We start from the raw sequence: 27,598 nt of genomic DNA on the forward strand, positions 1-27,598 counted from the left end.
GTGGTTCTGATACTGACACTATGGAAGAAGGGATCTGGAAATGCATAGAATTCAAAATGAATTTTGGTGACCTACAAGGACAAAATAGAGCTTTGTGGTATCTTCGTAAGACTGAATGCTCAAACACCCAGAGTGCAACAACACAAATGATGCGCTCCAGAGATCCCTGCAACATAATTATTCTACGATTGTGTGAAAGCTTGACTTTGCAACCAAATGGTGGGGGCAGCACTCAAAAACAGGGCTGTCTTAATTTACAGTCTTTGCTGGAGAAACTTCTTAGCTATTTTGCATTTAAAGACATGGAACACAACATAGAATTTCAGGTGCAGGGAGGAGGGATTTCCAATTTATGTAGAAGTGCTGTTATCACTAGGCCATTTTGGAAAAGGAGAATGGTATCATTATCTCCTATTCCAGCTATTTTTTGGAAAAAATCTGTCATATAAGGAAAAGCTGAGGGAGCCGGGCCTGTTTAGCCTGGAGAAGAGAGAGCTTGGGGGGATCTGATCAGTGGGTATAAGTATCTGAAGGGAAGGTGTCAAGAGGATAGGGCAAGACTCTTCTCAGTGGTGCCTAGTGATAGTATGAGAGGCAATGGGCACAAACTGAAACACAGACAGTTTCATCTGAGCATGAGGAAAAACTTATTTCCTGTGAGGGTGACAGAGCCCTGGAACAGGTTGCCCAGAGAGGTGGTGGAGTCTCTATCCTTGGAGATATTCAAAAAATATTCTGGACACAATCCTGTGCAACATGCTCTAGGTGACCTCACTTGAGCAGGAGGATTGCACTAGATGGTCTCCAGAGGTCCCTTCCAACCTCAATCATTCTGTAATTCTGTGATTCTGTGAAGAAATCATAATGCGAAGAAATTATAATGCAGAATGCTACCATTAAAAAAAAAAATCTTCCTGAAAATGTATAAAACAAAGTTCCAGTGTTACAAAGACTCATGTGCAAGATTAATTTAGCATAGGTCTTTTAATATGAATTAGAGGGAAAAAAACAGCAAGTGATTCGCAGCATTCTGAGATAAAGGAGGGAAAGAAGTGGTTATAAATCATACCTCTGGAAATGCCTCTTTCTGCCCATTTATTAAAGAGGGACCCTCAGCAGCACCCTTAGACAAGATGGCTAATGAATCACACCTTTAGGAGACATAACAAGCATTTCTCATGTGTGAATCTATCTGTTTTATTTTCACCTTCTGCCTTTCTGGTTCCTCATTCACAGAAAAATGAGATGGAAAGACAGTTTGCTCTTTTTAAAGCTTGCTATGGCATAACTTGCTCTGGCTTATTTAACTGGTTTTGCCTTCCTCCCTGCCTGCTCCTTTTACTCGGCTGACAGTGGCTTTTCCCCATCTCTTCATTCCGTGTTGCTGCTGTGTGTCAGACACCTCTCTTGTCTGCAACTTCTGGTATATGGAGGGGGGGAAAAGCCTTTTTCCATCACACAAACCCTCCACATACATTATTTTCAAAGCTCAGACAGAAAGATTTCTCTTGATGGCTTGCTTAATACTTTGTTTATTTCTCCTTTTACGTGCTGATGGCTTGCTTAATACGTTGTTTATTTCTCCTTTTACGTGCTTTTCCTTTTTGAGTTGATATTATTTAATCCTAAGATGTTTTCAGAATTAGTGTCTAAAAATATAAATAAAATTCTCCTAACCTCAAATGTGTAAAATAAAATTCCAGTGTTTCAAAGACTCAAACACGTGATAAAATTAATATAGAGCAAATATACTCTCACTGATATATCTAAAACTTAGGTAAATAAAGTTTGACATATGTTGTAGGAATGTGACTTACCCTAGTCATACAGTAAGACAGATGAGGGCTTTAAAAATGAGCATCATTTGCAAGTGTCCATTTAAACCCTGGAAAGTAAATTCTGTGACCTTTGTCAGTAGGTTTTTTGCCTGATAAGTGAAAAAAGAAAAGATTGAAATATTTTGGTGAGATTAATAATAGCACAAGAGGTACATTCATTCCATCCTCTGTTGTCAGTGGATACACAGTCAAACCTTTGTTAGACACTGCCCGTCCTCCCTTCACATGGGAGATACAAATCATATCTTTCTCAAGAGCAAAAAGCCTCCTTTGCTCCTTCAAAAGAAAATTCTAATGTACTTTAGAGTGAGTTTTTTATTATTATTTTTTGTAGATACTGCTGGCCATGAAAGAAATATAACTTAAGACACAGAACAGTTTTAGTGTGTAAACTTCTGGTGCCATACAATATGTCTTAATATTACAGGTTTAATACTAACTGTGCCCCAGTAATTTAATAATTCTGTGGGAAGACTGCTGGGCTATAGAGGATATTTGTCTTGTGATTTCTTTGTGGCAAATCAGAAACTACAGCAGTGCTCAAAGGAATAGAAATCTTAGATACTCATGACCTTCACTGAAACCCCTTTCGTCACTTGTCAGTTCTTTAAGGGGCAATTTAATTGTAGCTCTTTGGCGGTGACAAGGTAAGTGCTGGCATTTTGGCACTGTCATTCATTAACCTCGTGCAATGTCAGCAGCAGTGCCTCAGACATGTCACCATTTCCCCAGTGATGGCTAGCTGACTTTTAGGACATACGTTATTCCAGAGATGTGTACCAGACAAGTCTGCATGCCTTACATTCTTATGTGTTGGGCATCATTTGTGAATTGTTTATGTAGTTAAATAGTTTCAAGAGTAAAGCCAATTTGTCTATATACCAAGAGAAGAAAATCTGCCATGTGCCTTGAGCAGAAAACTACCTATATTGTTTATGCTGCTCAGAGATGAAAAAATAAAATGAAACAAAAAGCCTGGAATTTAGACTGAGAGTGAACAACAATCTGTTGTTATGATAACTGAAGGCTTAATAAAATTCTTTCATGTACAAATTTTTGAAATATAATTCAATAAATAAAATGCCAGAATGCAAATCATACAATATGCATTATGATTATTATTATTTATTCTGTGTTTCCTATTTCTGCATCCTTATAACAAATCAGACTATTAATAATGAATAGGTTGAGGGGAGGAATGGATGCTAAGAATTATTTGCTGATAACAACAATAATTGCCAATGTCTAGAAAAATTGCATATATTGGATTGCACCATTCCTCTACTCCTTCTTCATTAAGGCCTCAAAGTGACTGGGGATTCTGTGCACTACTGCAATATAAATGTTAACAACAATAATAATAATAATGTGAACTTGATTTTCACTTTGTAAAACTCACTGTATGAGGACTAAAGATCACTCAAAAATAATGTAGTTATGTTAATATTATGCTTGTCTCAAGACACAAACAATTGAAGCTAGATTTTAAATACCAGAGATATCTTTTTTTTGGTTCCATTTATTTCTTAACTTCTTTTAAAATCCAAATCCAAGTTGAGTCTGGATCTCAAAATGTTCCCAGATTGCCAGCCTGTATGAAAGCCTGGAAGCTATTCTGACCGATCCAGAGCTCCAACCAGCACCCAGGTATCCCCAGTGCCAGAAATCACAGAAATGAGAATAATCAGCTTTGCAGTTCATTGTCTCATTAAAAATAGCCTAACAATATTCTTTTCTTGAACCAAAATGAAAGTATTTATTTCTGTTGCGGAAACAGCCTCCCAAAACAGCATATAGGAAGGAGCAAAGTAGTCATCAAAAATTGATGGGATTAAGTTTAGCTGGGATGCCTGAGGAGAAAGTTGAAAGGTATTCTACCAAATGCATTGTGCAAAATCTATGAATATATGAGTATTTTGACCATTTTCTCTCTCTCTCTCTCTTTTTTTTTTTTTTTTTTTTTTTGCCTTGGGAAATTTCAATTTTACATTAGTTAAGAGACCTTATCCATGAATATGTGAGTGAGCATAGAAGGTGCAAAGACATGGTAAAATGCAAGATAGAGCTGGATAAACAAAGTCAATTTAAAGAAAAGTTTGTCAAAAGAAACTGAGGTGAGTTTCCTCAAAGGCTAAAGGAGGCTATAACAAGAATACTAAGCTTTTCCTTTCATCAGAGACCACTTAATGAAAGCGAATGTGCTTCAGATGTACATATCTCATAGCTTAAAATAAACATGTAGTCCTGGTATTGAGGTGAAATTGCAGGGGAAACCAATTACTTATATAATTACTATTGCACAGTTCAGAAATTAAATTTCTATCTTAGAAATTTTTTGCAACTTCCATATTTAGGGCTTATTTTGAAAAATAGCAACATTTTCCTAGGGTGAGATTTAAATATTTTATTTTGTTAAATTACAAGTACTTTTTTGAGTTTTGGTTTTTTTTTTTAACCTAGCAAAGATTCAAAATTTGTCATTGTTAAAATGCTAAAACAATAGCCTTCGATTTTCAACATATTTTCCTTTCATTTTTGATAAATATTGATCACATCACTATGACTATGTGAAAAATATTATTTAGTCAAAGCAACAATTCCCAAAGGAAAAAGGTTTAAATGAGCTATTTCTATCAGCTCTGATACTGACTGTAATAGAAACCAGGTAGGTGAAAGCAAGGGCATCTCTGAGAATGTATGAGAATGGTGTGTAAGCAGAATAACTGAAACCCCAAGCAGGTGCAAGTTAAATGGATTGCAGTAAAATGCTGAGGGCCAAAACCAGACACTTCAATGCACCATTATAGCATACCTGTAAAGAAACAATAATCATTTCTGAATGTTTTATTAGACACAAAGATATACATTCTCTAAAAACATAATTCTACAAGAAAAATGCTATTCATGCTAAAGATATATTAAATGTTTAGAAAGAATTAATAACACCTGTAGAAAACCTACAGCAACTGCAGTGAAAACTTTCCCAGTCAAACAAGTGGAGATAGATGTAAAGAAAAAAATGAAAAAAAAAAGCTTAATCAGAGAGTTAGCATCCTATCCAGTGAAATCAATTCCATAAGGATAAATAAGGTAGTTTAAGATTTCTGTGTTTCAAGGAATAGTATTGAGCCATGTGCTGCTATTCAGAGAGACCCTGGACAGGCTGGAGAGCTGGGCCGAGAGGAACCTCATGAAGTTCCACAAAAGCAAGTACAGGGTCCTGCACCTGGGGAGGAATAACCCCAGGCAGCAGTACAGGCTGGGGGGTTGACCTGCTGGAAAGGAGCTCTGCCGAGAAGGACCTGGGAGTGCTGGTGGACGACAAGCTGACCGTGAGCCAGAAGTGTGCCCTTGTGGCCAAGAAGGCCAATGGGATCCTGGGGTGCATGAGGCAGAGTGTTGCCAGCAGGTGGAGGAAGGAGATCCTGCCCCTCTCCTCAGCCCTGGGGAGGCCTCGTCTGGAGTACTGGGTCCAGTTCTGGGCTCCCCACTACAAGAGAGACATGGCGCTACTGCAGAGAGTCCAGCGGAGGGCTACCAAGATGATTAGAGGGCTGGAGCATCTCTCCTATGAAGAAAGACTGCAAGAGCTGGGCCTGTTGAGCCTGGAGAAGAGAAGGCTCAGAGGCAATCTCATCAACGTGTGCAAGTATCTGAAGGGTGGGTGTCGCAAGGATGGGGCCAGACGCTTCTCCGTGGTGCTCAGGGACAGGACAAGAGGCAACGGGCACAAACTGAACCACAGGCAGTTCCATCTGAACATGAGGAAAAACTTCTTTGCTGTGAGGGTGACAGAGCCCTGGAGCAGGTTGCCCAGAGAGGTAGCGGAGTGTCCTTCGCTGGAGATATTCAAAACCCGTCTGGATGTGATCCTGGGCAATATGCTCTAGAGGTCCCTGCTTGAACAGGGAGGTTGGACTAGATGATCTCCAGAGGTCCTTTCCATCCTAAACCATTCCAGGATTCATTCTGTGATTCTGTATTGCACTAAGGAGCTGCAGCTTAGATCCACGCTGAAACGGCATTTTGCCAGAAAGGCCCACTGCACTTTCTTGCCAATCATACTGATTGATCCAAGAGTATTTGCTATAGCAGTTCAAGAGAAGTTAGATTCTGTCTTTCCGTTTTTATTCCCCCCAATGGCTGACAATACCAATGAGTGATCTCCCTTCCTTGTACACAGAGATTTGGAGACACATTAATTGCTGCCCTGACAGTTTCCGATTCGATGACCAAAAACCGGAACCAAAGCAAAAAAAGGTGCAGGAATGGTTGGATGGAGAGATTATGATGCATCTCTGTGGGCTTTTTTTCCAGTTTATCCAATGCCTTTCCAGAGCTAAATTGCTTCTCAAATATTAATAACAGCATTACAAAATTGTAATATTTTCTGCTGCTAAATTAAAGACATTTCTTTCACTGCATAAATAACTAAATACAAATTCTCTGGAGAAGGAGCGAGTTGCAAATATCCTCGTAAGAGACTGCTAGGTAAAGCTGATCCTGCACCGCCTTATTTGCTTTTCTTCTAAGTAGAACATCACATCCTGCTCTACCTTAAAATTATATTGGTCCCCACTTCAGTGCTATCTCACTTAGGGGGCTTCTCAAATTATTAATACTGAAGTAATAAGGGGTCAGATAGAGTCCTTCCCACCCATGAATGGGAAAGATGATCTACTGGTTCTGCAAAACCAAGCAGGTCATGTGAGGGCAGAAATGATTCATTATCTTGGCTTTATATCTACTTAATCATAAAAGTGAGAACACTTAAATAGCTTGATATTCTGCCTGAGAGAGCAGGCAGAGTAGGAAAATAACAAACAAAAACCTTGCTCCATTGGCTCCTCCCAAACAGCAGGACCAACGTTGCTTTGCTTACTTTCCTTCAAAGATCTCAAAACATTTAGCAAACATTAATTAGTTGTCCATAATAAAATAGAAATTAGTATTAACTCTAGGACAAGGAGAAACAGGAAATAGATGTGATTCTGGTCCATTTTAACCATCATTTCAGCAGAATGAAGTCCAAAGAAATTTAAGCACTTGGTCATAGTCAGACAAGGGATTTCTCTCCAGATCATATACTTGTTTACTTGTGTTGATGCCTAAATACAAGAGTCTGTAGCCATCTGAGTTGCCACAGGGTATCTGAGGGTTTCTGCATGGGACTGGCAAGTATGACATAAGACCTGCATGAGACTCATGTCTTCTGTAACAGCTCCTAAAGGGTCAAATAGGATACCCAAGAGTATCTCAAACGGTACTCGATGTTACTCATGGGTAAGTAATCCACATCCTTAAACTTAGCTATTTATAACATCAGTTTCTCTATTGCCTATAGGTAAAAGCATCACTTATAGCCAAGGGAGTCAATACAGTTCGGTGGAGACGGAAGAGGAATTCAAATCACCCCATAGTGCTGGATGATCTGAATTTCTCTCTAGGCTTCAGTGACTGTACTGATGAGATTATGAATACTTGGAGATCTCTGAATACATTCCAAACTGTTCTTAGACATCTTACAAATATTCTAGCCAGATATTATCCCTGGAAAAAAAGTTTATGCTTTCATCCTATAATACTAGGCATCATTTTCATTCACAGAGCAATATACTGATTATTTGAGGATACTGTAAGTATACTAAAGGCAAAATAAGAAACAGAGTCTTGCTTTTACAAGGCAGTAACAGAATATATGAATTTTAGTTTTAATTATGAAATTGCTTCATCATGGAATAAGACACTTACTGTCAATGCTGTATCAAAGGTTTGTCAGAACAGGATAATATATAGCTTACTAACCACTCATTTTGATGGGAGTACTTTGGACTGGGCTAGGAGAATGAGTATTTCCAAATTTTGTCTGAAAAAGAGAAAGCTAAGTGGAGAATTGCCAAAGGCTGAACAAAAGAATGATAGTGCATATAATTTTGAAAGACTCAAAGAGCAGGTCAGTAAGCTTTAAGTGGGAGACAGGAAGCTCGATGTATGTTTTCATAACAAAATAATCTTTTGTAAATGCAAGACCAGCCAAAATCGTAGAAAAGTAATCTCCAACAAAGAGAGGGAGTGAAAGAACATGATTCAGTGGAAAGAAAAACATATATCGGAAAGAGGAGTCAGGAAATCTTGAAAGGATGCTGTCTTTGGCTAAAATTCCTGTGAGAGCTGAGAGGAAACTCTGATAAAGAAATGTATATAAGTATGTGTTCATTATTTTGCATAGGTCTAAGCATTTCCTATGCAACAAAGGTAAAAAAATGTCTTGAAACATATTCTGCCGGTCGTTTTAGTTCACTGAGGAATTAAACAGCAAAATGGAGCATCTAGAGCTCTCCCTATACTGATAGATATTTTGGGCTAAGGCTGGTTCTCGGACCCTGAAGCCAGTTGGCATGGTGCAGTTCATTTCCACACAGATTAATTCTCCTCACCTCCAAAACACAGCTGTCTTTACAGCAAACCTGGGGCAGCCCCCAACCTGCTCCAGCCCCAGGCAGCACCTGATGGAGCCTGTCCTGTGTCTGTGAAGCGATAGCAGATTTGCTGACAAATGCAGAGCTTTTGGGTGTCGGTAGGTGAAAGAAAGGGGGCTTGAGCAGATGGTCCCAGCCTGCAGGACCCAGGCATGCATCCCCAAGAGCACCGGGGCACAGCCTGGGCTGCAGCTGTGCAACAGCAGCCTGCCGACATCCATGTTCAGGGGATTCCTGAGTTCACTTTAATTTACTCTGCTCATTTCTCTTCCACTTCCCTCCTTCTTCTCTTTTCAATATTTCATCTGTTGTTAAAAAAAGCTTTAAAATAATATTTGGTGCTTATAGTTTCTTTTTTTTCTCTAATTCACACTCAAACCTGGCCTAGTTCATACTTTATACACCCAAACAGACATGCAGGCCCTTTGAGGAGCCCCTAATGCACTGTCCTATATTTCATTACCATTCTTTTTTTTTCCGCAGTTATAAAAATATACCCGTAATATATAAAAGTATTACATAGGACAAATAAAGTCAATGTTAATGTCAGTGACTGTTTGACTCCAGGTTTTCAAAACACGTAGTGAACCTCAACTCTGAACCCATATTCTGAACATTTCCAGGCAAAAGATGTTTTGTACCGGCCTATAAGCTTACATAGTATAAATCAGCATAGTTTCATAAATTTAATGAAACTATATTTCACTCTTGTTTGCCTGCAGTGAGGTTATCAATACAAATTATCCAGGCCACAGAGTGCAGCAGCACCTCAGACCTCAAAGTGTTACTGCTTAAAGCACAATGCAACGTGAACAAAGCTATTTTCTTTGAGAGCCATAATGTTTTCTAATCCAGGAAACAAGAAGGGATGAAAACTACTTTATCTAAGCTGCTTTGCACAAAGCTTTATGTTCACAGAATGAGGAGGGCAGGCAAATGCAGTGCAATATCACTGCTGACCACACTATATAAACTCAGGCACAACTAGAGGGATAAGTTTCACGTGTACTGCATTGAAACCAAACTCTAAGCCCCTTCCCTAGTAATATTGACTTAATGTCTCAGAAATATCCAGACCCACACCTTTTCTGGTGCTGAAGTAGACATGGCTCTATGTACAATGAGGTAGAAATCTTAGATCCAGTTCTAAACTAAAATTAGTGGCTACACCTGCTCTATTAAATTGCATAGTGTCAGGGCACAAACATGGTCAAGAAAACTCAATCATCTAATCTGTAACACTGTCAGACCTGTTCCCTAGGACAGTATGGACTGGACTAAGTGACACGTTCCCAGGCAATATTCAGGCATGCTCATGAACCACCCCAAAGAGGCAATTTCGCTAAGTTCACCTTGTTCTGGAGAACTACATAGTATGAATGTACCAAGACAACATCAGTTAGCTTTTGGGCAAGAGAACAGATCCCAACACTCTTTACTTTAGTAGTGCGTATACAGACAGTAAATCTAGATGCATTCAGGCCAAGTCTGGTCCAGGATAACTCTACAAGAGCTCCTGTGGTGCCTTGCTAATCAACTCCACAATAGCCCTGGTTTCTGAAAGCATCCCACCTTCAGAAAGGCACATGGGACAGTTTTGAACAAATGCTGTACACAGTAACAAACATTAGTAAGAGGTAGAAGGTAGTGGAAAAATCAGTAGAAGTAAATTACCTTTTCTAAGATCACGTAATGATAGAATCCAGTTCAGAACATCAAGTTTCCATTACATATAGCACACTCTGATTATTTACCAACCTTACAGCTATCCTGACTGTCTTTAGTAACATGAACACCTTGAGCAAATGAAGAATCAGAAGCAGAGATAAATTTAAACACCTTCATATAATTTCAAACGCTGCAATGAAAATATATATAAAAATTTGCAAAGCCAAAGAAAACCTTTTTTTTTTTTTCAATCTCTCATTCTGTAATATTTTCTATGGCCTTTTGATTCAAATCCAGTTCTTCTTGATCTCTCTTATTAATCACTGTTGAACTGTTTAATGTCAGTGTTGCAGGCCAACAGGCAGTGAGACAGGGAGATTATTCTTTCCTTGTAATGTGAAACTGGACATTTTACTTTTGTTGTTTTCTTTCACATCGAAGACAAACCCTGAGTTGCATCACAATGGCCCGCCTTGATGAAAATACTGAAAACATAGGAAAAGAGAGAAAACGAAAGCCTTGTACCTAGATGTATTAAAGAAAATCAAGGTCATGCCTTTCAGGCAATTGAAATCTTCCCATCAGCTTCTGTTTGGTACAATTACCAGATTAGATATTTAAGGGATTAGAGTGAAATCTCAGATCAACTGAAGTAAATGATGAAATCCTAAAGGTCTTTAAAAGCAGCAATATTTCTTGCTTGCTGCTTCTACAAAAAAACCTTGCAAACTACCTTTCTGCTTACCAGGTTCACCTTTCTCAGGCAACACTTGATGAATATGGGACAGTGGTAAGAACTGAGTTTGGTATTTTGTTCTGTATCTAGGCACCTAGGTCTCCTAGGTCTCAATCCAACATGGCAGAAGATAGTAAGAGTTCCAGAAATTCCCAGTGAAAGCAGTAGTACTTTATAATGACAAGGGAAAAAAGTATATGCATACTTTGAAACTTCATAACAATGTTAGATAAAATCTGCTTTTGATTAAATAAATAAATAACATCTGCTAAAATCTTAGAACAGACATGACAGACTGCAAGCTGAGGCACTTTAATATATTTGATGATTTGCATCAGGCATATGTAAGCATAACTCTACCAATAGTTCTGAAAATTCAGCTGCAGAAGTAAGGATCACAACCAAAAGTGGAAATTATCAGCAGAAGTCTGAGAATTGTTGCTATGTTAAGCCTGAGCTATATTTTACAGATGGTTTATGTTTTGCATGGTAGCCAGTGTCACTTCCATTCTCAAAGTTCTCTTCCTGCTTTACAATCTTTTCACCTATTTAATTCTAGGGTATTTTTTTTACTTATAGGCAGCATTTGATTTAGTATATTTGGGTGCAACTCAGCCTCTTCTCTTCTGATTCACTCAGCTTCCTCCTCCCCAGGAGGGGGAACTGAAAGGTGATTTACTGAAAGGCAATACCTTCACAAATGCCTCCCTTTCTAGCCTCCATCCAAATACTACCCATCATTTCTCTCCACTTTGTTACATCAGAAAAAACAGCAATCCTGCTGCTCCCGTTGCATCATATCTCACTGGTTCTCACAATCTCTTGAATGCCTGTGAGAGGAGATATCTCTATTTTTCTCTTTGTTCCCAGTTCTGATGTTAGAACATAAAGATGAGAGATACTGGCAGATTCATCTGGATCTATCAAGTCACAGTTACTAGTGCAACTTTTCTGTTGTCTATAAGACACTGACATATGCTATAATTATTGTTCCATCACTGCCCTCAAGAGTGAACATCTGCTCCTAGCCTATCATCACAGTTTTAATCTTCCTGTAGCTCCTGTTTCCTTAAAGAGCAATCCAAATGAGACAGACCTTGTCTTTTAACCTTCCTCCAGTTTTTGAACAGATTCCAGGCTTTCACCAGAGCAAAGTGAATACCTCGAGCTCCCACCAGTATTCTTTTAAATGAAAAACTGAGTTTCCTATAGCTCTGCTTGTGCCTGTGAGCAGATGGAGTGAGGTGGGAATCCAACTTGCTCACAGACATAAACACAGTAACAGCAAATTGAATTTGCTGTTCAAGAAGTGGGAGTCACAGTGCAAACCCTGCTGCTCAGGGAGCAGATAGAGGCACTCTGCGCACTGTACCGAGTGTTGGGGCTGCAGGATTTACATCAGTACTGTGTGTCCTCCCTTCAGCTCACATGCAGAGGGCTCTTGCAGCCTTTCCAGGCTGTCCTGGGGAGCCTCCATTTGCCCATTCCATCCCAATTCACCACTATAGTTCACACACTTTGTTTACATTTTTGCCTGTACCCTCTGGCCAGGAAAAATGTTACCCTTTGAAAGCAGGAATAAAAATAAAATGTTCGCACAACAGGTCACCATTCACTAGTAAAGACAATCTGCAGGTACATGAAATAATGTTTTCACGTTGTCAATAAACTTCTGTCGTGGCAATGCAAAACACACTTTTTCCGGCATTGCTTAGAAGCTCTTCTTATATTGACTTCCGTCTCATGAATACATACGATGTATGTTTTGCATCATGCACCCATGATACAAAACTGCATATTCTTTAATAGAATGAGCTATAACTTAAAACAATCTAAAACCACGTTGAGTCACAACCAAAATGCTGCATGTTAAAACTGCACCCCTATAAAGGTCTTAAATTTCACAGAAGTTTTTTACTTCTTTGAATAAAAAATATGTTGGATGAAAACATCCTGGCATTCTGTGATGCTTGAGTTCCAGATCTGAATCCCTTTTTGAGGGTAATGGTACGAGTCTACATAATTTAAAGCTAGAGAGACCAACATTATCAAATGGCATTTTCTGTATACAGGCTGTTACTGTTCACCGGTCCAGTCTTCACTGCTTTGGAAGACTCTTTTGCAATGTAGTCTGCTTTATCCCCCCGCAAGATCTAAGCCTCCTATGTAAATTTCTGCATTGTAACATTAAATTATTTTTTCCTAATAACTCCTATCTACCGAACAGTGAAATGAAGCACCCTTCACAATTTCAATAGCATATATTAATCTTTCTGCTTATTTGAGGGTGAGAGGTGTCTGTGCTTGGCAGGTCTTTTCAATGCTATATCACACTGAGCCATCCTGTTCGGAAATACTGTTTGTCTGTTGCTTTACAGTAAATATTACAGGATATGTTCAACAATGAAAGAAATAATTCCTTTGAATGTTTTATAATCAAAAATATTTTTTGACCAGATCAAAGGCGCTTTCAGTTGTAAAACATGTGAAATAACTCTGATAGTGTCTCAATTTCTGCAGCATTTGGACTAAAATTGCACACATTTACAAGAATGCCGTTACCACCTGAATTTAAAATGACTTGAAAAATATCTTCTAAAGGAAAAAGAAAAAGCTGATTTTTAACCCACTATTCTAAGGAAAGGAGACATGTCATTACATCTCTTTTGATAACCTCTATTAGTTTTTCTCCTCCTTCAAACTTCTTGGCTAATTTCAACCAAATTTGATACAAAACTGAAGGATTTAAAGGCATTAAACCCCTTCATAGTTTCTAATGGTAGGTACCACACAGAGGAACAATACCCAGATTAGTGCGCCCACAGAGGTAAAAGTCATAGTCAAACACCAAAGCAGCCACACAGAAAGCAGCCACACGAGAAAGAGCCTAAAGTTCTGCTGCTTGTGCAACTATTTGTTTTTGGGAAGACTCACAAGAGTAAAATACTGTGCATATTTTGGATTTTGATACAGTAGATCTCATTATGCTGTTAACACAGGCAGGTGTGTGTGCAGGAAGTACTGAGAATTTAGGAGGAAGGTTGAGTGGCACAAGATTGCCTCCATGGGCAGTCAGTATTAGGGCTGTTTGCCTCAGACTTCCTCTTCTCCCTGTCAGAGAAAATTGCACCATCAAAGGCTGTGTCTGCTTTCACAGAAGTAATAGCAACAATTCCCTATTGGGGCCCATCAAGGCTCATTGTAAAAATACATCAAAACATGTCTGAAATGTGACTCTTCATGTAATTCTTTTGTTACCTGCAAATGATTTTTATCTGGTAAAGTAGGAGTATCTGTCACCCCAAGTTTTGATATCTAGATCTGGTCACAGTGAATTAGCAAACTATAGTACACGTAATGTACTGTATAGGGCTTTACTTTAGGTCACATCAAAGCAGGTAGAAGCACAACGTGGCATAATCTGATGCAACATGGCACCATCATGATTTCTTAATAAGAATCTTCATATTTTAAAAGAAGCATATAGAAATGAACATACTTCTGAGGAGAAATGTTTTCTAAATGTAAAGAATAGTTATGGAACGTAAATGGTCAGAGGATATTTTGATGACTAGAAAACCAAAATGATTTTAAGTAAGAGACCATGATCAGTGCTTAAATACAAATGAATACATTTCAGATAACTCCTGCAAGATCTCCAGATTTGCTATTTCAGTATCTCCCTGTTGCATTAGTCTTCTAACCAATGTAGTGTATGCTTTCCTTAAAAAAACTAAAATAAAGAATCATTCCCAGCATCTACAGCTGGCTAGGCTAGCCTAGCTTAGGATAAAAAAAACTTAAAAGTAAAAGGAACGTGGCCGAGTTCCCCTTCCTCCCCCAAGAATACTGTTCAGAGCATGGCCAGAGTATTTCATTAATTCCATGCAGAAATCTAGTATTCACTAATCCTATGAAACTCACCCAATTTCAGAGCAAAAAAAAACCCCTTCTCCTTATGGTCCTAAAGCAAACAGTTCACAAATGCCAGCATATGATAAAATTTTGCCCTCAGTAGTACTGAAATTTGAAAATGCTACTGAAACCTTGAATTTACGGAGTAGCGCTAGTTGTATACTGGTTTAGCTTGAACATTGATTGGTTGCCTCAGTGGAACAGAAATGACGTAAGTAATTCAGGAAATTTGTTAGAAAGGTAAGGACAGCACATAGTTTTGGTGTAGTTTTCATTTTGAAAGAGAAGGGAAAAAATAAAAGAAATCATATAAGGCAATATTTGGTGTGCTTTGGAGAGGCTTTGGTTATGGATTGATTCCAGCATTGTATTTTTATGGGCTAGGTTCTTGGTTTATTTGCACTTAGTTGGCCATTTTCCTCATTGCTTACAAATAAAGTCTTTTAAATACTAGAACTATCCTTTTATCAAAATATTTTTAATAATGTCTTAAAAAGGCAAGACATTTAAAAGGTACTCCAGCAAAAGCAGAACTTAATGCAATAACCCTAGTGCGTGATGAATCCATGACCAGAGGCACCAGCTTTCAGACTATGAAATGCCTGTGCACACGTGCCAGGAGCATGGATGTGCCACAGAAGTACGCAGCACAGTGGGACGTTGTCAAGAGTGCTGCTAATTAGCAGATATCAAGATATTGTCCCACCCATGATTTTGATGTCGAACTCTCCCTGCTAACTGTGATCACTTCTTTGAAGTTGCAGGAAATGGATGAATCATGATGATTCCTGGTAAAATGTTGCAAAGTAAGCAAAAAAAAAAAACACTAAAAGGACAACAAAAAAGATACTCATAAAGTATTTTCCAGCATGCAAAGGAAAATATTCCTTTCTTCTTTCCTGACTCCAAATATGTGAATCAATTTAAACTAACACATGTGAGGGATTAGCAAATGTATAAATATTCATTAATTTTCAACCAAGAGCAAGGGACTTTTTAAATAATAAAAGAAAATCAGTTCAGGCACAGGGTCTTATATTTAGAGAATACTTGTTAAGACAATATTAAAAGGAGGAGGAACTGGGCATAGTAATGTGTTAATGACAGTTCTTGGATAAAAAAAAAAAAAAAAATTGGAGTTAGTTACATTATAGATCTAAAAAGAATGAGAAGAAAACAAAGCAGATCTGGCAATTTACTTGCCACCACCATTTTCTCACAGTTCACCCTGGCTAAATACTTTATACAAGAAAATAAAATTACCCACAATATCCTGAAGCCATTTAATGTTGAACAATCTGGAGATCACTTTTTTATACAAACAAGCTGGATCGCTCTTTGATGCTACCTAAATTATACACTGCCAAAGATTTGCATGTTAAAGTTATTTTTGTGATCTGTGAGCTTTCATGCTGAGTCTCATGTAAAATAATTCCTTTATAGTCTGGATGCTTGTTATGACTGTCTTTGAAAAACAATGAGCTATATTGTAAAAACAAGCACATACATCTCAAAAGATTATGTGCTGGAGATGAACACCAACATTAGCTAAATTCTTCCAGCTAAGGCTATTTCAATTTTATTTACACAGTTGCTTGTCCATGAAAACTCTGAGAACTGTACATCACAGTTTTAATAGAACATCAGATTCAAAAGTCTATCAGATTTTCAAGTCATTTCCATCACATTGTTAGGATCTTGAGACAAATTTTCTACTGGTGTTGATATCACGGTGAGCTGCCCTTTACCAGCTAAGGATCAGAGCTTCAGTCTTCTTAGGAAGTCCAAAGGATGGAACTAAGAAGAATATGGCAGATAAATACTTAAGAACAATAGATAAGCACAGTAGTTAGTGGTCTAATATTCAGAAGAGAATAATTCTAGGGCTGGGATCCTGAGTGATAGACATACGCGCACACACACACACACACACACACATCTCTTTCAACACAGATGCAAAATTTTTGCGGGAGGCCTTTCTGGATCCTGTGCTAATCATAGAGCTTCAAATATTTTGATGATAGGACCATGATACAGTATATAATATACGAAAATGTTCCCAGATGTGCCACTTAAAAAGCTGCATTTTTTGTTTGCCTCTTGCAGCTATAGTATCATTAATTTAATTGCTTCAGAAACTACCCAAACTGACTAGACCAAACAAGCAATATACAAATAAGTGCTCCCTTACCTTAAAGCCTTCATAAAATGTTTATTCTGTAAGCTGAAATCTCGGACAATTCAGAGATCACCATGCATACCAATAAGGTGTAAGAGTAGCAAATGTAAACTGCAAAAATTCTCAGGCTCATAAAAAGTGCTAAAACATTCTCACAGGTCACTGAATTGTCCTGCACTTCAATTGAAATCCAAAACCCACCACCTGCTTCCTCTTTTCCCTGTCATTTTCTCTGTGTGCTGTGATAGGCCCCGTTCTTTTATCTCCAAGAGCATTTCCCTTTTCTATGTTGTTCCTACACTTCAGAGGAGTAACTCTCTTCCCTCCCACATTCCCTTTTTACAGTGCCAAGGCTTAGTTTAAAATAAATAAGGGCAAGGAACACAGTTAACCCTATACTTGCTATAAAGCTTGAGCTAACTTGCGCCTCTCATCTGACTGAGCAAGGATGACCTCTTGGCTTGAATGAAAACCAAAATGGGAGTATGGGACATGTTCGTGTACTTGCCTTTATTTTTTCAGATTGTTCATCAAAGGAGGGCATTCTTGGAAAGGCATCCTTACAAAGCAAGGAACTTTTGGGCTGTAAAAGTCATGACAGACTGGAATAGACCTACAAATAAAGATAGCTGATTGCCCTCATGGCCCACAGCACCTTTCATCCAGGAAAAGCACCACATGCATAGTGAGCAATCGTTTTATCCATCAGTGAAAGGCAGCTGTTTTGAGGGGAAAATGCAGCAGTTGCATTTTGTAAGTGTTTCAAGGGTAGTTGATAGGCTAATTAGGAACACTGGAAGTCCAGGCGTTTGGAGAAGTGGTGAGGGAAGGAAGATCACTCAGGAATATGGAAATTATTATGCTTTTAAAAATATGGTACAAGGTTTTCGTGCTTTTTCCTAGAAGTCAGTCAGAATTCACCTGTTTCTCTGCTGACCAGAATGAAAACAAAAATGGTCAAAAATTCTTTTTTTTCCCCTTTTTTTCAGTTACTTTCAAAGGTTAAAGCTTACCACACCTCCATTGCCACACTGGAGATGTGGTGAACTCCAACTCAAAGGTTAAATCTCACTCCTACGGCAACTGGGTTCACTAACTGATGAGCTCTAGCTATAATCTTACAGTGACATATATGTATAAGATACAGATTTATGAGTAGCTAATGCTGTCCCTTAGCATGAAGGATCAGAGGTTTAGAAAAAGAGTAGGAAGCTGGAGACAGAGGACTGTGGTTCTACGTTTGAATGAATATGAGTAAGTTCAATATGTCCTAGAAAAATTCGAAAATCAAAATATTTGCATTTAGAATAGAAGTTATAGTTAGGAAATCGATATATCAGCTACAAAGACACCTAAAAAGTACCAGAGATGCCAAGAACATTTTGCCTTCTCCCTTTAGAAAGAGAAGTGATGCATTGTACAGGGAGATGCTCACTAGACCTCAGCCGGGAAAACAAGCACCCAAACTACAAATTCAAAGGGACATCACCGAACGATAAAATAAAATGTATGTATGTATTTTTAGAAATAATAATTCTATTAATAATTCATATTTGTTTCAAAAACTTTGATAAGTATGACTACTTATTCTTTTAATTTTCCATCTCCTTATTTTTTAATGAGCATGGATTATGCAGATGTGAAAGGTGGAGACACTCAAAAAGTTATATGAGAAACAGTGTTGGAGAAAATCTTTCCTTATACTAACAATCTAGTGTAGATGCTGTGCTACACTGGATGACACAAAGAAAAATAAGTCTTTGTCTTTGAATCCACAGTTTACTAAGAATAGCCTTCCTTCAAATAATACTAATAGTTTGGCAATGCAAAGACTGTCATCCAAAAAATAAGCGTTTTAAGGTTAATAGCAACTACTAATAAATAGATTAATAAATATTTTCCATTATGCTATACTCATGTGACAATAATCTTACAGTTTTAGTAATAGGAAAATAAATAACATTGTGGTATCAGTTGCTGAATGAAGATCTTTTTAGTGACAACTGGTATAGGTCAATATGAGTTGCAAGAAATAGTGATGACAATCAGCAAGCCAATTCTGCTAATTACCAGTGGAACCTTAGTCAACTGTCTTGCCATGCTTTCCATGTTTTATCATATATTGCTTTACAGTTTGTTCTTTCTGTCACCAAACATAATACATAGTGAACAGATGTGATTTTAAAGAACTCTGCCAAATTTGTATTGTCCTTATGTTACATAAATTATTTTTTCCTGTGATGGAGACAACCCAAGCTCTTCACTTGAGATCATTAAACTTTCAGCTTTGAGAATTTCCGGACCACATTCGACTCTGTTGTCTACATATTGCCACTGGTCGTGGGGGAGGAGAAGATCCCTGCATTTTTTCTCTTCCCTTGGAAGCTACATTTCAATTAAAGAACAATGATAATCTATTTCCATTCTTAGTAAGCCACAAACTAAAATCGAAAAGAAAACACGGTGTGCCTCTGTCCCCCCAGTTATCTGCTTTTGGACTTCAAGAGCTGGATAAGTGCCTTGTGTGTGGAAGAGCAAGCTGTTTTACTCGTTCCACCTTTGGCCCAGTAATACTCCACACTGACCGGCTAACAAGAGATGGAAAGAAATCTTCAGAGGATTTACCTACACTACTGAGTCTTTGCTAAGAAAGCTCTCCCAGTTAAGTGACTCTCCCAGCTCAAACTTTTTTTTCACCTTGGATGCAACTGCAGTAACAAAGAAAATTTGTAACATTATTTAATGCCATTACTGGCGGTGATACAGCTTTATTAACTGCAGCGCTTCTTTTCTCAGTCACAACCTCCCATACTAAGAGTTCTGCTGATCTCTTTAACAACAGCAACCCTTCTCTTGCATGAATAGTCAGTCCCACTTACTGGGTGACAAAGCTGATATACAAAAGACTGATTTGAGTTTTTTCTAAACAATATAATGTTTGTTGGCCTTTATGATGTAATTCTAAATCAGATTTTCTCAATTCTATCACTGTAAATCTAGATGAACTTTTCTGGTTTTATGTCACTTCCAATTCCAAAGATATATGGGTAAATCTGGAGCAACTTTGAGTCAGTTCCCTTGCCTGACTATTTAAAATAAATGAGTTGTATGAGTATAAATCTATTAACAGAAAAATCAAGATGAATGATATTATGCAAGATTATCAATTACATAACTGAGATGAGAATCTGATTCTTTGCATTTTTTGTTCTCTTCACTTTTTATTTCATGAAGGTTTACAGACTAGATTCTCAAATGGCATAAATCTTCATTGATTTCTATCTGGCATCAGATCTAATAGATCCTGCTGTGTGCTCATTTCAGCCTCATTCTCTCCTATGGAACTATCATGTCAAGCACCTGTAGTATCCATTTGCTTGAAATAGAGTATGATTTATGACTAAGATGTAGATAAAGCAGATTTAGCATAATGTATTCTATGCAGTAGAGGGTGTATATTTATGAGGTTAAATCCTGTCATTCTCTTCATCTAAATAGCACTTAAACGTTGCTTTAGACTCTGAGAGTAGCAGAGCATGGGGGAGAAATCCCTGAATTAACTCCAGCGCAGTGCTCAGGGCCGGTGCATGGTCCTCAACGAAGGTGACTGCTCTGCAGAGAGCACCGAGTTGTGCATCATGCACTTTTTCCCCATAAATCTCACATGGAAGAATTGCATGAACTTTCCTCAGGACTGTAAACTCTTCAGGGCGCATAGTGTAAGTTACTGTATATTTGCATAGGGGTTAGTACAACAAAAATCCACTTTGGACAGTCTGATATTTAGAATTAAGTCTGTATTTTACTGCCTGGCCTAGTTCTAAATCGATTCAGATTATACAGAATGCTTGGGTAGGACAAAGAGGAAAGCAACCCTCCGCAGTCTCATTTACAAAGTATTGGGTCCTTACAGACAGGATATTCCCAGGTGGGATAGGTTTCTTTTTGGACCATATGCTGTTTTAGGGTAGCCTTGAGGCTGTTCCAACCCACACTAGGCCTCGATTAGTCATAGCTGGGGGAATCTGGAAGCAGCAGAAGCCTTTATATTAACAGATCCTAAGCAAAGGAACCAACCAAAGCACATTACAGCCCTTTGGTTTCCATAGTGCAGACAACAAAGCTCTTGGGCTTGTGCCCAGTACTTTATATGGGAAAACTGGGTAAACTGTTCCTTACAGACAAAACGTCTCAGAATAACTCATCTGTTACTGCGCTTCTAAATTATTCATTTTTTGATTAATGAAAATATGCTAATTAAGGAATTGCTGTTAAAAAGGTATAAATATCTTTCATTGCCTAAAGTAATTAGAATAAGTAATTACTTAAACATTATGATTTGAAATTAAATAATTTCTTTGATAGCAAACTGAATAAGGAGAAGACGCCTAATATGCTTGATAAAATTTAAACTGCTTAGCCTAATGACAGTTCTTTTTATATTGTTTATGTAAAATATACATATGCTTCACAAGAACTTAGCATTGATACTAGAAGTTTTGAAGATCATCTTTTGCTTTGTTTGTTCATCTTTTGGCTTGCTCTTGGAAGGAATGGAGCACGCTGGCCATAATCCAAGCAAGCAATTAGACATATGCCTGACTTTCAGCTTTACAGATGTATATTCACTCACTTCCTTGGGTTTATTCACAGTTTGTTTCCATGCTTTTCTGGACAATGGTATAGGAGGTTCTCTGCCACTTAAAACAATGAATTTTTCTCATTCCTCTCAGGAACCAACAAAGTTCAGGTTTTGTCAGAGCTTTTTCCTGCAGACAGCTGCATACATGGCGTTGTATATCAGTGTCCTTAACAGATCCATATGAAAAGTTCAATCTTATTTATCCTCAGCAAGGTGTGGCAACTGCTCTGGTGCTCTGGTTAAAGTCTCTGTTTCTTTTTCTCTCCTTCATCTACATCCTAAGAAAACTAATGCTGCTATATAAACATAGACTCCCACACTTTCATCTTTTCTTCTGCTTTAAATGCTTTTATCGTCTCTGGCATTCCCTATCACTGATAACATCACTCATGCTGGCTATGTCTTTCAAGCTCATAGACTTTGTCTAAGTACTCCCACTGCGGTGAGAATAGAAATTTCCTGCCGTCAGGTTTATCTGGTGAGCAGATGAGTCACTTCCCATGAAAATCAAGATAAGCAGAAATACAGTCAAAACGAGAGAGCAATGAGCAGGATCATTTCTAGATCAGGCAGGAAAAAATTTTTTCAGCAGTAGTCAAAACTAAGAAAGGCTCTCTCATTATGCATTTATGCATATTATCATGATGCACCCACGAGTGCTGAGGGAGCTGGCGGATGTTATCGCTAGGCCACTCTCCATCATCTTGGAAAGGTCCTGGAGATCAGGAGAGGTGCCTGAGGACTGGAAGAAAGCCAATGTCACGCCTGTCTTCCAAAAGGGCAAGAAGGAGGAGCCAGGAAACTACAGGCCTGTCAGCCTCACCTCCATCACTGGTGAGGAGGAGGAAAGGTGATGGAACAGCTCCTCCTGGAGGTCCTCACTAAGCAGTTGGAGGACCAGAAGGTGATCAGGAGTAGTCAGTGTGGATTCACCAAAGGGGAAATCATGCTGGACCAACCTGATAGCCTTCTATGACGGAAAGACTGGCTGGGTAGATGAGGGCAGAGCAGTGGATGTTGTCTCCCTGGACTTCAGCAAGGCTTTGGACACTGTCTCCCATCACATCCTCGTAGGGAAGCTCAGGAAGTGTGGGCTAGATGAGTGGACGGTGAGGTGGATGGAGAACTGGCTGGATGGCCGAGCTCAGAGAGTTGTGGTGAATGGCGCAGAGTCAAGTTGGAGGCCTGTGGCTAGTGGTGTCCCCCAGGGGTCAGTCCTGGGTCCAGTCTTGTTCAATGTATTCATCCATGACCTGGAGGAAGGGCACAGAGTGCACCCTCAGCAAGTTTGCTGATGAGACTAAACTGGGGGGAGAGGCTAACACACCAGAAGACTGTGCTGCCCTTCAGAGGGACCTGGACAAGCTGGAGGGGTGGGCGGAGAGGAACCTCCTGAAGTTCAACCAAGGCAAGTGCAGGGTCCTGCACCTGGGGAGGAATAACCCCATGCAGCAGTATAGGCTGGGGACTGACCTGCTGGAAAGCAGCTCTGCCGAGAAGGACCTGGGAGTGCTGGTGGACAACAAGCTGACCATGAGCCAGAAGTGTGCCCTTGTGGCCAAGAAGGCCAATGGGATCCTGGGGTGCATGAGGCAGAGTGTTGCCAGCAGGTGGAGGGAGGTGATCCTGCCCCTCTCCTCAGCCCTGGGGAGGCCTCGTCTGGAGTACTGTGTCCAGCTCTGGGCTCCCCAGTCCAAGAGAGACATGGCGCTACTGCAGAGAGTCCAGCGGAGGCTCCAAAGAGGATGAGGGGACTGGAGCACCTCTCCTGTGAAGAAAGACTGCAAGAGCTGGGCCTGTTGAGCCTGGAGAAGAGAAGATTGAGAGGCAATCTCATCAACGTGTACAAGTATCTGAAGGGGGAGTGTCGAGAGGATGAGGCCAGTCTCTTCTCTGTGGTGCCCAGTGACAGGACAAGAGGCAATGGGCAGAAACTGAAGCACAGGCAGTTCCATCTGAACCTGAGAAAAAACTTCTTCACTGTGAGGGTGACAGAGCATTGGAACAGGTTGCCCAGAGAGGTAGTGGAGTGTCCTTCCCTGGAGATATTCAAAAGCCGTCTGGATGTGATCCTGGGCAATATGCTCTAGGCGACCCTGCTTGAACAGGGAGGTTGGACTAGATGATCTCCAGAGGTCCCTTCCAACCTAAACGATTCTGTGATTCTGTGATTCTGTGATTACCTGCGATGTTCAGTAATAGCTCCTTTACTAATAATTCTCTGTTTTTTATAAGGCTAGTTTAAATGATTCGTCAAACTCGAATTCATACTACTTTTCAAGCTGAGAGAGTACAGTCTCTAGGAGTAAAATCTTATAAAAAAGACTAAAGGAGTACCAATTCCACCACTGTATAGTCACCTACTTGTATTTTAGAATATGACTACTGCATAGAAATGTATAGTATCAGGTGGAAGAAGCTTGGGTCATAAAAGTCAGTAACGATTTGAGTGAGCTGAACAACATCAGAAAACAGGAAGGTTTCTGTAGGAGTTTTCAGTTATGACCTGTGGCTCTGTTATCCTGCAAAAGGAAGGCTAGGAAGGAGGAAGCAGAAAGCCTTTCCTTGGCTCTCAGCAGATGGCTTGTGAAATATAATCCTGTAGGAAGTGGAGAGGCCCCTGAAGGAGATTTTGGGTAATGAAAAAGTCATGATTGATGTGTTGAACTTATTTTGGAAGAAGAAATTATGGAAGAAATAGCACTCAAATTCTGTGAATAGGGTGAGTTCTACATTTAGATACCTCGAGCAAATATATCACCTTATGCTCTTGCACTCCATGTTTTGGCATTTCACACATTTTTAGACACTGCCAGGACTAATGCTAAAGGTCAGGAAGGGCTAACTAACTCTGGGTTTCTAACATAGTCAGAAGACTAGGACATGAAGTCCTAATTTATGCACCACTAAAGAAGAAAAACAAATGCTTCCAGAGGGACATTGCACAGCCCTTACCTCAACAGCTTAAACATTATCTGCTTAGGAACTCTGACTTACATTCAGAATGCAACTACCTTCCTTCGTTTATTTGAGAAGCAACTCTAGTTCTTAACTTAGATGTTGAAAGTAAGAGGACTGAATATGTTCAAAATGATGCAGCGGGCACTGGCAATCTGCTAAGCTCAGACTCAAATCGGCAGATCTGTAGAACCTACGACTTCCCTGAGATAATTTTGAAGATGTAAATGTTACCAGCACATGGCACAAAATCCATTAGTCTCTCTGGCTGAGGGTGCATGGGCATTGGTGTTTTAGAACAGAAGTGAGTGTCCTGTTCATCTTCATGCCCTGTTCTTTGGTCCACAGCATGTGGCAGGCTCAGAGCACACCTCATGGAAGACGCATTCCAGGAGCACGTCTCATGCCTCCAGCCACTAATGGGCATTCAGGCCACAGGAGCAGAACATAGCTAGACTGCAGTAAAGCCCAAAGCAAATGTAGTGTCAATGTTAGGTCCTCATCGTCTGTTCTTCCAGATCCACTCCTACTATTCAGCACTAGTAGCTATTATAAACACAATCTGAGCTTCAAAGCACCTAATCAGCCCGGTAAGTGAGTAAATGAAAAGATATATTCAAGTCTGAGTACTAGAGACAATATAGCAGAATTGTCATGCTCTGTCAGTGGCTTTGGGCATTCAGTCACATCTCAGTGACCTACTGCAAACTATCCATGACTTGGCTGCTTGCCCTCTACTGGAAAGATCCATCATCACTTCTCGTATAATTATTCTCTTAAGATTGCTTCCACAACGCTTGGTGTGAACAACATTCATAAGTTTGCACCTGTTGATTTGTGGTAGCAGAGTCTGATTTTCTCACGTAATTCAAGCAATGAAGTTCTGTCAGCACTAGGATGTCAGAACAAGTGAAAAACCTGAATAGACACATTTGTCAATCACATTAGGTGTCCAAGATGAAATGACTGAATAAATGAAAGCCATTTTTCTAGTGAACAGCTGCCCTCATTACTAAAGATCCTGTTAAGATTAAAGCTGCACTGCCAGCTTCATGTTCAGTTAAGAAAAAACAAAATTAACACTAACGTTGTTTAATTTAAAATAAGACAATTGAAAATATTTTACATGAATCAAATATTTAATCTTTTGCTTGACTTGAATGGAATAGGAGAATCTAGTGTTAGTTTTATTTAAAAAAATAAAATCAAAAGGAATTTCTAAATAAAAAAGGATGAAGTTTTCAAAAGTAAAATCAAACTTAAGTCTGATTTCATCACTTTCTTTTTTTTCTTGTTTTTCAGCTCACATGAAAGCAGCTAAGAGAGACCAAGAAGGTTTTTGGAAACATCTCGGCATTGCCAAACCCATAGTAAAAAAAGTGCCAGCCCAGAATGTCCCCTAACTGACATCACATCTTAATGCACTTTTTTAGCAGGCAACCTAGTTTCTGTGAACGTACCTGTTTAAAAGTGTGTGTGTGGGGGGGGGGTGATGTGCTGAGCTGAAAGATTACTTTTAAAGGTAAAATATTAATATTCTCCAGCAGTGTAATTATTTCTCATTTCCATAAAGAATCAAATGAGAATGAGGTTTAGGAGGGTAGAACAGCAGAGAGTGATCTAACTAAGTGAAATTCTGGAAGGGTAACTATAAAGCCAGCAACAGCCATTCCTGTGTAGCTAATGAGGTATCACATCTAAATGCTGGGTGACGCTTCCTTTTCATGCTGGCTTGCTATGAACCATACAGAAATCTGACCTTCCTCTGGAGAAATGAGAGCAGAAAGAAAGATGTCATTTATTAAATGTAACAATGAACACAGAAAATTGCTATAAATCTATTTGTAATGGTAACTATTAATGAGGGCCAGATTTTAAGCAAGAGTAAATTAGTGGTCTACTGATGTTGAAGGCAAAGTTGTTATATATCTAGTACTGTATTTTGGGTTAGTGTAAATAACAACTGTACAATGATAAAAGGTGAAATTTGTGTACCTAACTAGCCTTTAATCCTAAATGCATACACTCCCTCCTTTGTATGCGCTCTCTGTTTGGAGCGCTTTCACACATAGACAAGCTCATACCCTTATTTATATTTCAGAAATGGATTAAATATTACACTGCACCAGACAAGATTATTTTCTGTTTGCAGAAAGTATCAAAACTGTGGTGATTAAGGGCTGGATTTCACAAAACTCAGCCAGAAGTTGGTACTTGCCCAGAACACCCTGGTCACATCATGCCATGAGACCACCGCTCTTGCAGTGCTAATGACAGACGGGATCTGCTAACTCTCCTCATTTATCCAGCAAATCTTCTTTCATGTTCATTTCTCACTCTGAGAAATCTCCCCTGATCTTTCAGGGTCACCTTTAAACTTCAGCTTCTACATTCTGTTTGTGGGAAGATGAGAAGCTCATTTAAATGAAGTGCAATTGCTTATGATGCTTCTCAGAAATATTTCACTGCAGTATCCACTCAGCCTGCTTTCTGCCTGTGTATGTGGTTCTCTTTCATCTTAATATTCATACTGAAAATTTGTTAAAGAAGAAGCCCTTTCTTTCATGTACCCCTTCTTTAACATTTTCACTGATTTTCTAAAATAACAATTTTTTCCAGTGCAGCAGTTGTTGTACCATGGTAGACATGAAAATCTCTGTAGGATTAATGGTTTTGCCTGAGACATAGAGAAAATACCATAATTTTCCTTAATCGTCCTTTGAATTTGGAGTCTGCTGAAGCCTGAAGCTCAGGGCTTCAAACTGAAAAGAAATATGTGTGTGGTATCAAAACTGTTGGATTTAACTAAGGTCCAGGACAATTTTCCAAGATTTTATGTGCAATTTACCTCTTCACATAGGCAATTTTAAAACCAAAGTTGCTGTGTATCTTCCCACAAGCAATATTAAATTAATTCTAGTAAAATACTAACTGCAGATGGTTTTACCTAGTTATATCTACATTGTATCTGGACTGTATATAGAAATCATGTAGACATTGAATTATGTATAAATTAAATTATTAAGTACCAAGACCATGTTTTTTGTTTCTAAATGAAATGCAGATAGCAATTACCATAAATAAAGCAGATTTTTAAAAAATACTTTTTAAAACTGAATTATTTATTTCCCATTTATTAAGTTCCTATAATATGTCAGAATTAAAACCATAGAATAATTTAGA

Source organism: Struthio camelus, chromosome 3 (genome assembly GCF_040807025.1).
Source record: "Struthio camelus isolate bStrCam1 chromosome 3, bStrCam1.hap1, whole genome shotgun sequence".
In the NCBI taxonomy this organism is placed as follows: Eukaryota; Metazoa; Chordata; class Aves; order Struthioniformes; family Struthionidae; genus Struthio; species Struthio camelus.